Source organism: Pieris napi, chromosome 9 (genome assembly GCF_905475465.1).
Source record: "Pieris napi chromosome 9, ilPieNapi1.2, whole genome shotgun sequence".
Classification (NCBI taxonomy): domain Eukaryota; kingdom Metazoa; phylum Arthropoda; class Insecta; order Lepidoptera; family Pieridae; genus Pieris; species Pieris napi.
Window position 1 is genome coordinate 8,000,627 of NC_062242.1, and position 14,257 is coordinate 8,014,883.

The 14,257-nt window shown below is 31.2% G+C and overlaps 1 protein-coding gene and 1 long non-coding RNA gene across 3 annotated transcripts in view; both read left to right on the top strand.

Moving 5' to 3' along the window:
* The first annotated feature begins 406 nt into the window (after positions 1-406).
* Positions 407-1,260, top strand: LOC125052651. The gene is made up of 2 exons (XR_007117469.1): positions 407-448; positions 632-1,260. It is a non-coding gene; the product is annotated as an uncharacterized LOC125052651 (long non-coding RNA).
* Positions 1,261-10,197: 8,937 nt separating this feature from the next.
* The window catches only part of LOC125052394 (ATP-binding cassette sub-family G member 1), a 33,551-nt gene continuing 29,491 nt past the window's right edge, over positions 10,198-14,257 (top strand). The window contains exon 1 of one of the 2 annotated variants that reach the window (XM_047653211.1): positions 10,198-10,416. The gene's annotated coding sequence lies outside the window, so the exon portion shown is untranslated. The remainder of the gene's footprint in view (positions 10,417-14,257) is intronic. The other variant, XM_047653212.1, reaches the window with a different exon arrangement.

The following is a 14,257-nucleotide window of genomic DNA, read 5'->3' on the forward strand; positions in this document are numbered from 1 at the left end:
AAAACCAATGTTTTACACATTTATTACAGGTTTTAATTATTATATCACAGTCAGAAAATCTTATGTATCCACCCACTTGGGATAATTTAGTTAAATTAGAAGACGATTAATGTTAAATCATACATGATAGACAGGAAAATAACTTTTGTATTAGAGGTAGCTTTAATAACCAATTCAACTTATAGTTATAATAAAATGTATCCCTTACCTATCTTTCATGACCCTAAAAACCTAACCTTAATAATCATTCCTAAATATCCCTATATCCTGGTGAAAGGTGTAACATACTTACCGCTTATACAGCCTTGCAAACAAGTCTCTGAGGAAAATTATCTCTGCACACAAGAAAACAGGGGCACCGTTTTCTGAAACGACATGCATTGAGGAGCTGATGACCTTCAAGGACAACCCATCCAACTGTGACCAGAATACAGTAATTATAGAAGAGGTAAAGGTACAAAAATATCAACTAATAGATGAATATTATACAGCCGTAATCAAATCATTATTCAAAATAATTGCAAAAATGAGATAAGCCAAATAAAGGGAACATAATATATCATTACTATAGATTAACCCTGCGATCTCAACATCAATAACATCCAATTACATCATCAGCGTTCATAAACAGAAAATATGTCATCAGAACGTATCCCATCCATTAAGCTGCTGGAGTTACAGTCAACAGTGAACTCTAAGGAAAATCAGAATCCAGTAAACTTACAAGGAATGGAGCTCAGTGACCTGCAACACATGTCTTACATGCTGTAACAACTTAACAGAGATAGTGATAGTGAAATGGGCAATTCAGTGAAAGTGAAAAGCATTAGTTTAGGCACTCTTTTATTGTATTTTGCTAATTGTTGTGTTTTTTATAAAAATAAGATTATTAATATGTTGCAGTGGCGAAATAATCAGAATTTGCATGTGCAATCCCCTGATAATTTCGCTCTTAAGGAGGGAGGAGTTATATAATCCCGTGTGTCACCACCATAGGATAATTATATTTTATATAAACAAAAGCCATTGCAACATAGTAGTACAAAGATCCTTTATATTTCAATAGCCTAAGTGCTGTTACATGATTTACGAACCACTCTTACATGATTTACGAACCACTCTTAGTTCTTACTAAGTAACGTTTCCTTGTAGAGCGTGAGAACAATGTGTCAGCACAACGGTCACGTAGGCCTTTAAGAATAGGATATAAATATAATAGAATACTTGTAATATTTAGTATTAAACGGACCTCAAATCGGACCGGTTGTATTCATTTTAACTTTAAGTTTTTAAAAACCCTTTTTTCGCGGACCCACTACTTGACTAGGTACTAAACATTGATACTGATTATTTATAAACAATGGTAGGCAGCGGATGTTCTTCTAACAACGTCCCTTCGTAACATTACGCAAATCGCAATATAACTACTACTGACTCATTCAATCCAAAGGAAGGGCTCAAATTAGGCGCGTAAGAGATAGTTTAATAATTGATATATAAAATACAGGCATGCTAAAGCAATAATGTCACCAGGTATGTCCATAACACCGTATTATTAATACGTAAAAGTAATATATTTATTTGTAGATTTTTCTTTGTTAGTCGCTGAACTGTTCGCTGTTCACGCTTGTTGCTTAATATGACGTTACGTTTCGGCTCCAAATATTAGTATGCTTTTTTCTTAAACTATATTACTTCAATTATATTTGTTTGATAGTGACGCCATTTTCAAATTCGGATGGCGCTGTCCAGTCACGCTTGTTGCACAGTATTCAATATGACTCCCGACCCCTGTACGCTAAAGAATATATTTTGGCCGTATTTGTTGAGTGTTATGCCTGTAACTTGAACCACCGTTGTTGGTAGTACCGGGTCGATGTCAGTGCATTTAGTACACGCGCACTTAAGCCGCTTTGTGAAACAAAGTGAACGATTAGTAATATTATATTGAGTAACTTAAATATAGGTTGAGTGCATAAGTTAAACATGTATCTGTGTCAATTTAAGAGATATTCTATGATGAAACCTACGATTTAAAATGTCAAATCATAAACAAATTGTTATTGGTGTCATTAATAATGACTACTTCTAATAGCCAAGGAGCTATATTAAATAGGGGTTCAAGTTTTTCACAAACCTATATTTACTGGTTAATTTTTTTTTATTCACACAAGTTATGTTACGAGTAAATTTCAATAGAAAAAATAGTATATAATAAAATTTAAAATACTTCTAGAAATCTTTTTTGGGCGATAGAAATAATTATTTCATAAGAAGTGTTCATTTTGAGATAAATATTTAATTTTTTTAATGCTTATTACAGATTTAATGTCTAACAGGAAATAAAGTCAATTTACAACAGGTTATTTCGTAAGAAGTTACATTGTTTACATGCGTCATAAGTCATGCATTGTTGACAATAATGATTTGTATAAAAGCGTCAGAATAATTCCGTTGTTTGTTAGGTTTCTATGTTCTTGAACTTAGAAATAGCGCTATATATTTTACGATTCAGGTGTTTGTGTTTCTTTTCACTAACTAAAAAAAAAAGAGAGAAGTACAGTTATGAAATACTTTCATTTTAGTACTAAGTTCATTGAAAGGTAAATGAAACAAAGTTTCAAAAGGATTTTAATTACATTTCCTTAAACAGCCGTTAGGTACTTCTGACACTTTTTATTCCGTTAATCGCTTGACTGCGTAAAAATAATCACTTTTCTCAACCTCAATTAATTATTAATTATGACATTTTAAAATTCGTCGTTAAAACTTTAAACTTTATCGAAATGGGTTGACTGGAACAAGTCTCATATTTTGATAATTGTATTGTGTAGTTTTCAACTTCTAAAGCCATCGATTTTGATGCTAAATATAAGTGAAGAAACTTTAAGCCTTTCTAAAACTCAAAGAAACAAAGATTTTTTATTATTAGCCAGTAATACAGTTGACGACAGATCTTCAGTAAGTCACAGTCAACATTTTTAGTTATTTCAGTGCGGGCTCGACTCCTTTGTTCTTCGATGTATGAGTTATGACTACCATTCTGCATTGTTCCCCTTTAGGCCGAGACAAGCACTTGTTATATTTTTTTCTTTTTCAATGCATATACGGGTAACTTGTTTTCATATGACAAGAGTTACTTTTGTCTAGTGTTATTTATATCTGATATCTCCATATATATGTTTATGAAGACTTCTTGAGTGCAACCCCGTTAGTATATGTTAGATAGATGAAGATTCCTGAAAATACAGATTATATTAACGAGGTTTTTCAATATCCCAATCCCTAAAATAGTAACTTGATCTAATCACAAGTCAAAATTCAAATTGCAATATAATATCGACATAGACGTCCAAAAAGGCCTTTGTTCGGATTACTGTGATAACCATAATAAAAAAAATATCACAGTCCAGTATAAAGTGGTATATTAGTCTGTTAGCTACATATCAATTGGAGCTAACTGATACTAAAGCATGCTAACAAGGAGCAATTGCTCCAATTGGTGTCAGCGGCCGCGATTCAATACGATGCATTCTTTATAGAAGGTACATGCCACGTTTGTGATTTATGGTCAAAGTATGCATATATTGTACTTAAGGTTATTATAGGCATAGATATATTTTGTAATTATAATAAAGGTTACGTATTTATCCAGTTTTTAGATATAAATTGGGGCTGTAATCGTGAATTTTAGGCTTTTAATTTATGTTGATCGTGTTAAATTTCTTAATGCGCATACTTTTATTAGGACACATAAGGCACATACTAATTATACTTAAATAATTTGATACCACATGGATCACCGTTTGTTCCCACTTTACATTAAAACAGTCGTGGATGTTGACGATCGCCCCAAAGTCTGGAAATGCAGTCGAGAGATTAAGTCGCGTTACCTCTTTATACTGGAGCAATTCATATCCAAGCACTAGGATCGTTTAAACATTCATTTATATTATATAATAGGCCTCAGCAAGCAGTTTTACTTTAATGTACGATTTAAATTTATTTATTGACAAAACTTGTATCACGCTAGGGATTTTGTTGAAAAAACGTATACAATTGCTTTGGAAAGAATTCCTCGTTTTATGCAGCCTTGTGGTTGGTGCGCTAATTTTGTCTTTATTACGAGTACTATAATTATGGAAGCTACAATTCTTTTTAAAGATATCTATATTTTTCCGCACATACAAAATATTCTCATAAATGTATTGACTTGCCAAAGTCAAAATATGTGATTCCTTCGTGTATGTACTCGTATTATGTTATAGGGTTAACGATTAAAAATAGGACGTTTTATATTAGGTACTCAATTACAATTACAGTAATGTACAGATGTCTTTCTGTGTCTCGTTTGTACTTTATTAATCCTAATAGATTAATATTGCTCGTGTACAACATTGTTGCAACTTGCAAGCCGTGTTCTGTATTGAACATAATATATAGATAGTAGTTTCAAAGGGTGTTTTCTTTGTTCGTTTAAAGTCTACCCGCTTAGCAACAACAAGCAATTACATAATAAACCTGTTTTTAAAATAGTGTATATGTATCTAATATAGCAATTTTATTATCTTAATATATAAATGTTTCTATAAATTACGTGTCACGTTGTTTGTCCGCTATGGACTCCTAAACTACCGAACCGATTTCAACTAAATTTGCACACCGTGTGCAGTTTGATCTAACTTAAAAGATAGGATAGCTTACATCTCAATTTATACGCGCAATATTATTTTATTGCAAAATATTTGTTTATTATTTGATAGTCACAATTCTAACAGATGGCGCTGTGTTGAAATTACCAACGTTTCGAATAAGCTACAATTTAACATAACCATATGCCATAGGCATAACCACCAAAAAAGCATGGTGGTCCCCATGATTGGTGTTCTCCTACCGTTTCCTTTGAATAGTTTGCTACTATGTATGTGATATAACAAAAACCTTAGCCACAGCAACGCTTGGCCGGTCTGCTAGTTTAATATAAAAATGCTAACAATATTTATTGTAATAAAATAAACTTTACTAGTTTTTTGTTCTAATACTTATCCTGCTTGGTTTAAAATGTGTTAGACAAGGTTACGACCAAAACTAATGAAACAAAAACGAATGCCACACAAATCTTAGTTATTAGCGAAGTCTGACACCCATACGTCAAAAATGTATTGGATTTTGACATGAGAGTTCGCGCTAAGTCTCGTTTCTGAATCTCACTCAAACCGCTCTCTTTCACTCCGTCTTGCTGCAGATACCCATTCTAAAAGTGTTTGTATGTAGAGTGAAATCGATCGATTATCTAAAGATTGACATCTATGTAGCAAAATATTATTTATGTGCATTATTAATATTCCACAAACTGATATATAAGTAATACATACATGGGGTTTACTCGTGCATGCTAGGTTCAAAGGTTTTTCTTTGTGCTGTAAGTATGATTGCAATGAATCATTAGTTGACGCTTGCTGTAAAATATGATTGCTTTTACAACAAACTGCATTCTTAGTAAAGTAGTGTAAGGTGTTTATATGTTATGGAAACAGGTTGGTTTGATTGAATTCTCAACATTTAGTTATCAAGAAGCAACGCTAGACCTCTATAACTTTACACATATGGAATAGTGGCATAGGTAAGTAAAGGACACATGATTTATATATTGGCCTGAATTTATATTATTCTTTAGGTTTATACATATATATTTAGTATAAAAATGATTACAATAATTGTATGATTACATTAAAACACAAAAACTATTTGTGTTCCTATGTGTGCAGTGCCTGTGCCTGTGTGCATCCGCCAAATACTCTCAGTATAACGAGTCTATAAGTCCCCCATAAAGGGCAGTCATCGTATGGATCCCCATTTTTGTGGGTGCGTTGCCGGAGGTGTATGCTCTCTTTTTTAAACAATCGGAGGTCGTATCTCCCAGATAGGACCTCCACCGGGAGTAGATTCACTACAATGCATTGCTAGAGGAGGTTTTGATTACTAATCTGTAAATAAATAAAAAAAATATTGCTTAAGAACGTGTACTGAAGAAAAGAATCTGAAAAAATACTCTGTAAATATAGTAACAAGCAACATTAGTCCATGTTTGTGATGCGTATTGTGTTTATGATGACGTACCGTGCTTACTTGTTTATGGAATGTCGTATCACTCATTAAGTTCTATTTTATTTCAAATAAATTACTCACTGAAACAGCTGAGCTGTAGAATATTTACCGTGCCTATTTAATTAACATTTTTTCCATCTGGTAATACGATTTACTATCACACGAAACCTAGTCGACCGATTTAAATGAAATCCAATATAGGCGTGTTTGCAATCTGATCTCAATCTTGTATAAAAACCCTAATCTACCTATATATCTTTTTGCGTGTACATTACATTTTCTGCTGTACAGTACCTAAAAAAACGTTTGGAGCTCGCTGTTGGCCTTAACGGCCTTAACTGCTCAGCTCGGACTGTTTTGGCGAGCGTAGCTCGACCGGACTGGGCTTTTTCCCGCCACTAGCTTATTTTTCTTGGAAATTAAATCAGTCTATAACATTTTGACACTAAATTTTGTTTAATATAAATTTGTACTTTTTCATCAACATCAATCAAAGCGCATAACAATATGACAAAGACTGGCCATGCGCTGATGATGATATTATTAAGATGATGAACAGATTAATTTGAGTATCTATTAAATAGTTATCAATGTAATGTACATTCTCAAACGTAGTTGTTTGACGAATTATTTGAATGCTGCCATTTTTACATATTTTTTGTCTTGTCTAATATTCTGTTTAATCTCTTATGTCTGTGTGTTTAATAAAGTCATATTTTGATAAATAATTGTATAAAACGTACCTTTTTAAGTGCTTCTACTTGAATTTAATTATCCATATTACAGAAAAATAACTGCTTAGATTACAGATTTAACAAAATTTCAAGAATTATAGACAAGTTTTTTGTTATCATGAAACTTAATTTAGATTAAACTGTGTGTATCGTAATTAAGAACATTTTATAAATCAGACCTAATAAAACCTTTTTTACCTCTTTTACACTAGTCATTGTCCAGTGGCCTTGGTGCTATGCCTTAGTGGGCCGGCCACATTTGAGTTCATGCCTTCAGGGACCTTCTTGGAACAGAGATCTTGGGAAAGTGTTTCCGCTATTATCTGGCCTCAATTCATCTTAGATGGTAGCAAATCATTATAGATGGTAGTAAATAAATGAACTTTTCTTTACTCTTAAATAAAAAGATCTTGTGATCGGATGAGAAGTAAAAAGCTTACATAATTTTTTTTTGTTTTCGAAGCTCTCAATAAACTTTTTTTGCGACATTCTTGAAAAAGTTGCTTCCTTAAAGTTAATATTTTTACATTCGTAATTATCATTAAAATTAAATATAATGTTATGCTGACAACTTTCTGAAAGCAAATGAACCTTTTCAATCAGATCAAATTTAATGTTTTAAGTTTATCAGTTTTAAACAATTAAACAATATCTTTTAAAACATCCAATGGAAGGAATGTTCGTGATGTTTCTAAAGCAAACAAACAATTTAACATGTGAAAAACAATTCATGATATTCTCTGTTTCTTCTGATTCGTCCTATAGCGTGGTATTTTATAAGTATTAACAACCATTCGATGTGACTTTGTAATGGTTATAAAAATAATATCGACCTTTACATAATATATAGACTACAATCGCTGGTAACAATTCAACGGATACTGCTGATACATACCAACCGTTTTTGTACTAGTAGTTTTGTTATTTGTAACTAGGATAGTACAAATACTAGAGGCGAGAGTACTATTGAGTACTGACGACTACTGAGTGCACAACGCTACTACGTAATTTGATTATATGTATTAATGTTTTTAGGGTAGGGCGTTAGCTTTAAGCTCGATTTGGCATTCCCAATTTAATTTCATGTGTCAAATCCGTCAGTCCTCTTGCTATTGGGTACATACATGTCTGACTCTGTTTCTTTAAGCAAGCGATTGGTTAGCTGTGGAATTGATGTATGGAACCTAAACTACACAATGATATCACTAGGCAATTGGCTGTAATGTATTCACTGAAATATTAGGAATATTCAATTTCTGTTTAGTAGTATCTGTAGGTACACGACGGTAGATAAAGTGTGAAACATATATGTTGCAAATATGGTTTCAAATTACAAAGATAAAAAATAGGTTATCATAATATGTATGTTCTAATTGCAATGTCAATACTGGATATATTATAATAATGAGAATGTAAACAAATGTTTTTGTTTCAACAAGCATCACATGCTTGTTTAATTGTCAGTTTCGCAAATTCGCATTTATTTATTGTATATTGAACTTATAACATTATCTTAGAATATTGTGATCACAGCTAATCATATTATCCGATAAAACACAACTAAAATACGGCAGTTATGATCGTAAGCCTAGTATAGGGATATTTAGATATTGGGAAACTCAAAACAAATATCACTACGTCTTGAGATGACTGGATGTTCCCAAACTAAATTGAAATATTCAACGTAATGTGTATATCAATTAACACGGTGCCCTAATAAATAATAATAATTTTTTTCTTTGTGCTACGAGTGCTACGCTTATATATTGATCCGTAGGCCGAGGTACCTCGATCGGTCAGTGACCTTTACGGGAAACGCTGCTATCGGCTCACTGAATCTTCCACTAGTGCAGGCTCAGGAGTAAACTCACGAGACTGCATCTTATGTTGACTTTTCTGATGTTAATTTATAACATCTGGTTTCCGGTTGGAAAATACAATACTGCAATACACTTTCAACTTTCGTTTCTTTCTTTTTACTTTCGTGTTTATAAATTATTATAGGTTTGAGATTTGTTTGAAAAAGATAAGTTACTTTAACTTTCTCAATGTATAACGATACAGAAAACGAACGAATATTTTTTTTAGAGCCGAGTGTCTGTACTTCAAAATGGTATTTTATAGTGTCCAACAAATAAGGCGGCAGTGTTATTAGATGCGACATTACATGGTCCAACACCACGCAAAACCTAGCTTAGTTACGCGCCATAACACTAGTAACATATGTGATATTCCATGACTATATGAAAGAATTATTTTAATTATAAAAATATTTCCATCTCCTTTATACCTACAACTACTATAACTAAAGGTAAAACAGCTGATAGTTTAATCTATCTTTGCCTTATTTATTTCATTAGTCACACCGGCTAACAAAGAATAATAATAAGAGTACTGATGACTCACAAGAACAAAATATATGCAAATTTAAATTATCTACCCTACTAAACGATTGATAGGAAATAAAAACATAGTTAATGTTTTGTTTAAAAGGTAGCATTAAAATAGGACAAATATTTACTGAATCCCATCATTATAAACACCTATGCCCGCAATGCGCGAATGAATTAAGAGTAATAGTGAACCACAGAGTGTAGATTGACCGAATCAATGTTAGAAGAGAGCGCACAAGATTAGCTATCTCTTTCTCCGCCAGTACACACGCACCGAGAATGCACCGGCGTGTTTTGTCAATCGGTACTTTCGCGTTCTGTTTTTGAACCAGTAGTTAGTAGTTTCTTCTGAACTAAAAGTAAGAAAACTACATAATAACATATTTTTGTTGTTGATATAAATAACATTCATTTTCAGCACTGTCATAAAAATAATTTAAAAAGTTAGTAATAATCTTTACAGGAATAGCCCTTCTGTTTACTATGATAACTTTGACATTTAAATGTACTATTTAATAATTATAATTAATTAAAAACAAAAAATAAATGAGCAATCCTTCAATGCGGATTTATTTTTTCATTGGATTCTAGGAACATTGACATTAAAATATGTATGTATTACAAAATCTTTAAATATTTCATAAATAAAAGGCTTGGCCTTTCAAAAATAAAAAGCACCAATAACCAGATTTGTTACATACAATCGGCAACAGTTTGTAAGTGCTCATTACGTCACATAATTAAAATCGATTTGCAATTGTCTTACTAGCTAGACGATGTCGAAACAGGCTATGTATTGTATGCATTATAATAGTGTACGATGGTCGATGATGTCGTCTTCCACCGAAACTCGAATGAAGATGCGCTGACTGCCGAGTTCGTTGATACTTTGATCTGTCTATAGAGTATAGAGTACTGAAATATCTACATGTCTATCTATAGCTTGCTACACAAGAGCGAGAGACCGCTGTTTCTACTTTCTGCAATCTGTTCATTGTTCACGCCTGTCTTCACGTCAGTAAAACAGAAACGTTGTTAGGGTGTAGACGTTTTTTGTTTCGTCCTTTACAAAACAATAAGCAAAATCTGGTATCCAGTGTGTAACTTCGTTAGATTTCTTGTGTTTTTGTACTGTGTTGGTGATTTATCATCGCATATTGTGGATTAAATTTTTTTGTAAGGTGAGTTGGATAAATTAATGCTTGTTCTTAGAATAAACTTTGCTATAATTTTATTATTAATTAAAATTGTATATTTACGATATATTATACACAGGAATCAAATCGATTATATTTGAAACATTAACTATAATTTTGTACTAAAATAAAAGCAATTAAAATAAATGATTATTATAGTGATATTATTATACTAATTCATTGGCAGACTACTAAATTATCTAATAGTATTTAATACAATATTGGATTTATTTTATTTCTTGTTACATGCAATGTAATAAGTGCCAAAAAACAACAGAAAATGTAATTAATGAAATTATGATGATGGTGCTTATGTTTATTTATGCTACAAATATAATATTAATACATCTACATGCATATTAGATACTGTCTATAAATCCCAGTTTAATAAGTAGCAAGGTAGTAAAATCTTTGTACTCAAACTGGTTTATGTTGAATAAAATATTCCTACAAGAGCATTGAACAACAACAAAAGGTATGATAAAGGACAGTTGAAGGATAATTTGAGTTAAATTTTTTTGCCTTTACAAACATCTAAACAGGACCCTAACCTTATACAAGTACATACATTAGGGCTTCTTTACTCTTTTATTAGAATGTCCTTATTACATCAATTTCTGTACTGGTTTCTTAACACACTGTATTATTAGCAAAAAAATATAAAAATAATACATATTTCGCTAAAATATTGTAGTACCTTAATTTTTGGGTTTAATTAAAAATGAAGTTACTATTACTGAATTTTACATTCTATTATCTATCTACCTATCTATTAATATAATAATATTATTTAGAAATTAGAATTTGGCCGGCAACTTCACTGAGCACAAAAGTAACAAATTTTATTTACAAATATATATGTGAAAATATAATTAATAATCTAATATAGTACATAAGTAGTATTTTTTATTCTCATAGCAACAACTTTCAGCCAATAAGACTAAAATACCAAATAGATAACTATCTGTTATGTTGTACCATATAATCAATTATGATTTTTTAATTATCCTAAACAATTTTTTTTATGATATAATGCATAATGATCATCTTAAATTGCCCAGTTTTGCCATCTTTTTGAGATAATTTGCTAGCAAATTGACTTGAAAAACAACATTTAAATTTTATAGTACCCAAAATTAACAGCCATTTTTTATGATGGATGATCAAAATTTACTATTACCAGTTATGTTTCATGTTTTTCATAATATTTTCATGAAATGTTTATATTTTAGTATCAAATCTTACTTCAACCTAACAATATCAGTTTTTGAAATAATTATTTATGTTTATGTATTTTCCATTTAAAACATTTCTCTCCGAATCTCATCATTAGAAAATATATGCTTACGTTATCTGACTAACCTAATTAATACGTTGATCGTCATTTGTTTTGCAATAGCAGTATTAATATTACTGAATGACACAGTACGATGCGTTATCCCTAACATTATAGTTCCCTCGATTGATTCAAAATTCCTAAAAACAGATTCGTGGGAACGTAACGTAAATTCTGGTCTATTTTCGATTCTTTTTATAAATGTAGTCTTGTTGATGCATAACTTTCTAAACTAGAATGGAACATTTCTAATTTGGAGACGTGTTTTAGGTAAATTGCTATAATTACATTCCTGTTAAATATTTTATTTTCAGCACATTTTGTCACTCTTAAAAAGTTATAAAACTATTTAATATAGTCAATTTATTTTATAGTTAACGTGAGCGTATCTTATATATATCCGTCTATCTAACCTCAAGGAAAATAGAATATTGTAAAACATAATAATATACATATATTATAATTATATATTACATTAGGATTTATATTAAAATCCGATCCAAACACTATTTTAACGAAATAAATGTGTAGTTCTTGAAAAAATGTTTTTATAAAACTCGTTGGAAAACCCATGACGCCTCAATGTTTTCGTTAGTTGTTTGGTCTAAAAATATAATGGTGTAAAGGTGTCATCTATTTCAGTCGAAGTTAATCCATTTGGGAATTTAATACTATTGATTAGATTTACTTATTCTCAACACTTGCTAGAGGTTTAAGTTAAATTATTCAAGAATTAAAGTTCAAAGAAACAAGTTTCAAATTATTATTAGAAATGATTATCTTACAATCTCTGAATTTTTATACGTTTCTATATAAAAAAGAGTAAAATATCACTATATGTAGAAGGCACTTTCAATTTAGAAGTATAATTGTGGGAATACCTTTTATTCCGTAAATTAATTGATTGCTATTAATCAATGTTCAAAAGATTGTTATAGCAAATATACTAGACTATTTTTATGTAGAATATTAAGTTCAAAGAAAGAAATCCGCATGCAGCATATTCATGGTTTTCTTCTTTGAATTATACAAATTAAATTAAATGTAAAATAATAACATATTAATTACCATACACTATTGTTTATTTCATGTACTTTGATAATTTATAATCTAATATATAAAATTCCCGTGTCACAATGTTCATTCCTATACTCCTCCGAAACGGCTCCGAACCGATACCTATGATTTTTTTATGCATATTTAGTAAGTCTGAGAATCGGCTACTATCTATCTTTCAAACCCCTAAGTGATAAGGGGTGTCCACCCCAAAAAATGTTTTTTGTTTTTATATTTTTATGATACCTGCAGCATACACAAATAGATACAACCCTTAATATTCACCCCCTTACGATCTACCCCTATTTTTTTATAGCAGATGGTTATTTTTATTGAACCAAAACAATGTTTCTTAGAAACAATATGTACATAGCAAAACAACGTTTGTCGGGTCAGCTAGTAATATATATTATTCTATGCGCTATTTTTTAAAGTAATTCTCATTCAATAAATCGCGATAGTAATTTGCATGTGACATAATCAAAGTTCATTATGGTCACGGACCGTTATAAATGACTCGGAGATTATCCAGTTATATGCGGAAGCGAATTGCGTTGCTAAACAGAGGCTTAACAGGTTTCATGTTATTTCTTTGTTACGTAAACGAATGCCTCATACAAGGTTTCTCTGTGCTGGAGACATTACTTAAAGAATGGTTAAGTCGCATTGAGATCTCATACTAACTAATGGACCTAAGTGCAATTAATACTTGCTCAAACGTAAAGGAAAACAACGTGAAGGGCTAGTAGGCTGACCTACTTGACTGTAAAGAAAAATTGTCAAGGATGTACAGAAATCTGACGCCCATACCAAGGGTTGTAGCGCCTATAAATTTTGATGCAGTCTGTGCTTTCCGATACAGATTTTTAATAAGTGAACGACAAGAGTATAATTGAATTTTCTATACTAATATTATGAAGAGGAAAGTTTTTTTTTGTTTGTTTGAAATGAATAGGCTCCGAAACTACTGGACCGTTTTCAAAAATTCTTTCACCGTTGGCAAGCTACACTATTCCCGAGTGACATAGGCGACATTTTCAAAAAAATTAGGGATGCTTACTAAAACTTGAATAATCTAACCCAAGGTGTAAAAAAATAATCAAAAAACTTCCTTCAATCGTGTGCGCTGCGAAAACTATTAATGATAGAACAAAATGATGTATTACAATTTTTTAGGACACATTACTATCTATAAAAATTGTCGCGACAGCATGTCTCTATCTTTTATAGTTACGTCACAATAAGCGTCCTTTTATTAATTTTTTTTAATTAAAATACCACCGCTAGAAAAGGCTCTTTATTCGTACCTAGGTATTGATCCTTATCAAAATAATTACCAACTTTTCACATAAGCTACAATTTAATGGCATAACCACCAAAAAAGCATGGTGGATTGGTGTTCTCCTGCCTATACTCTTGAATAGTTTACTAGTT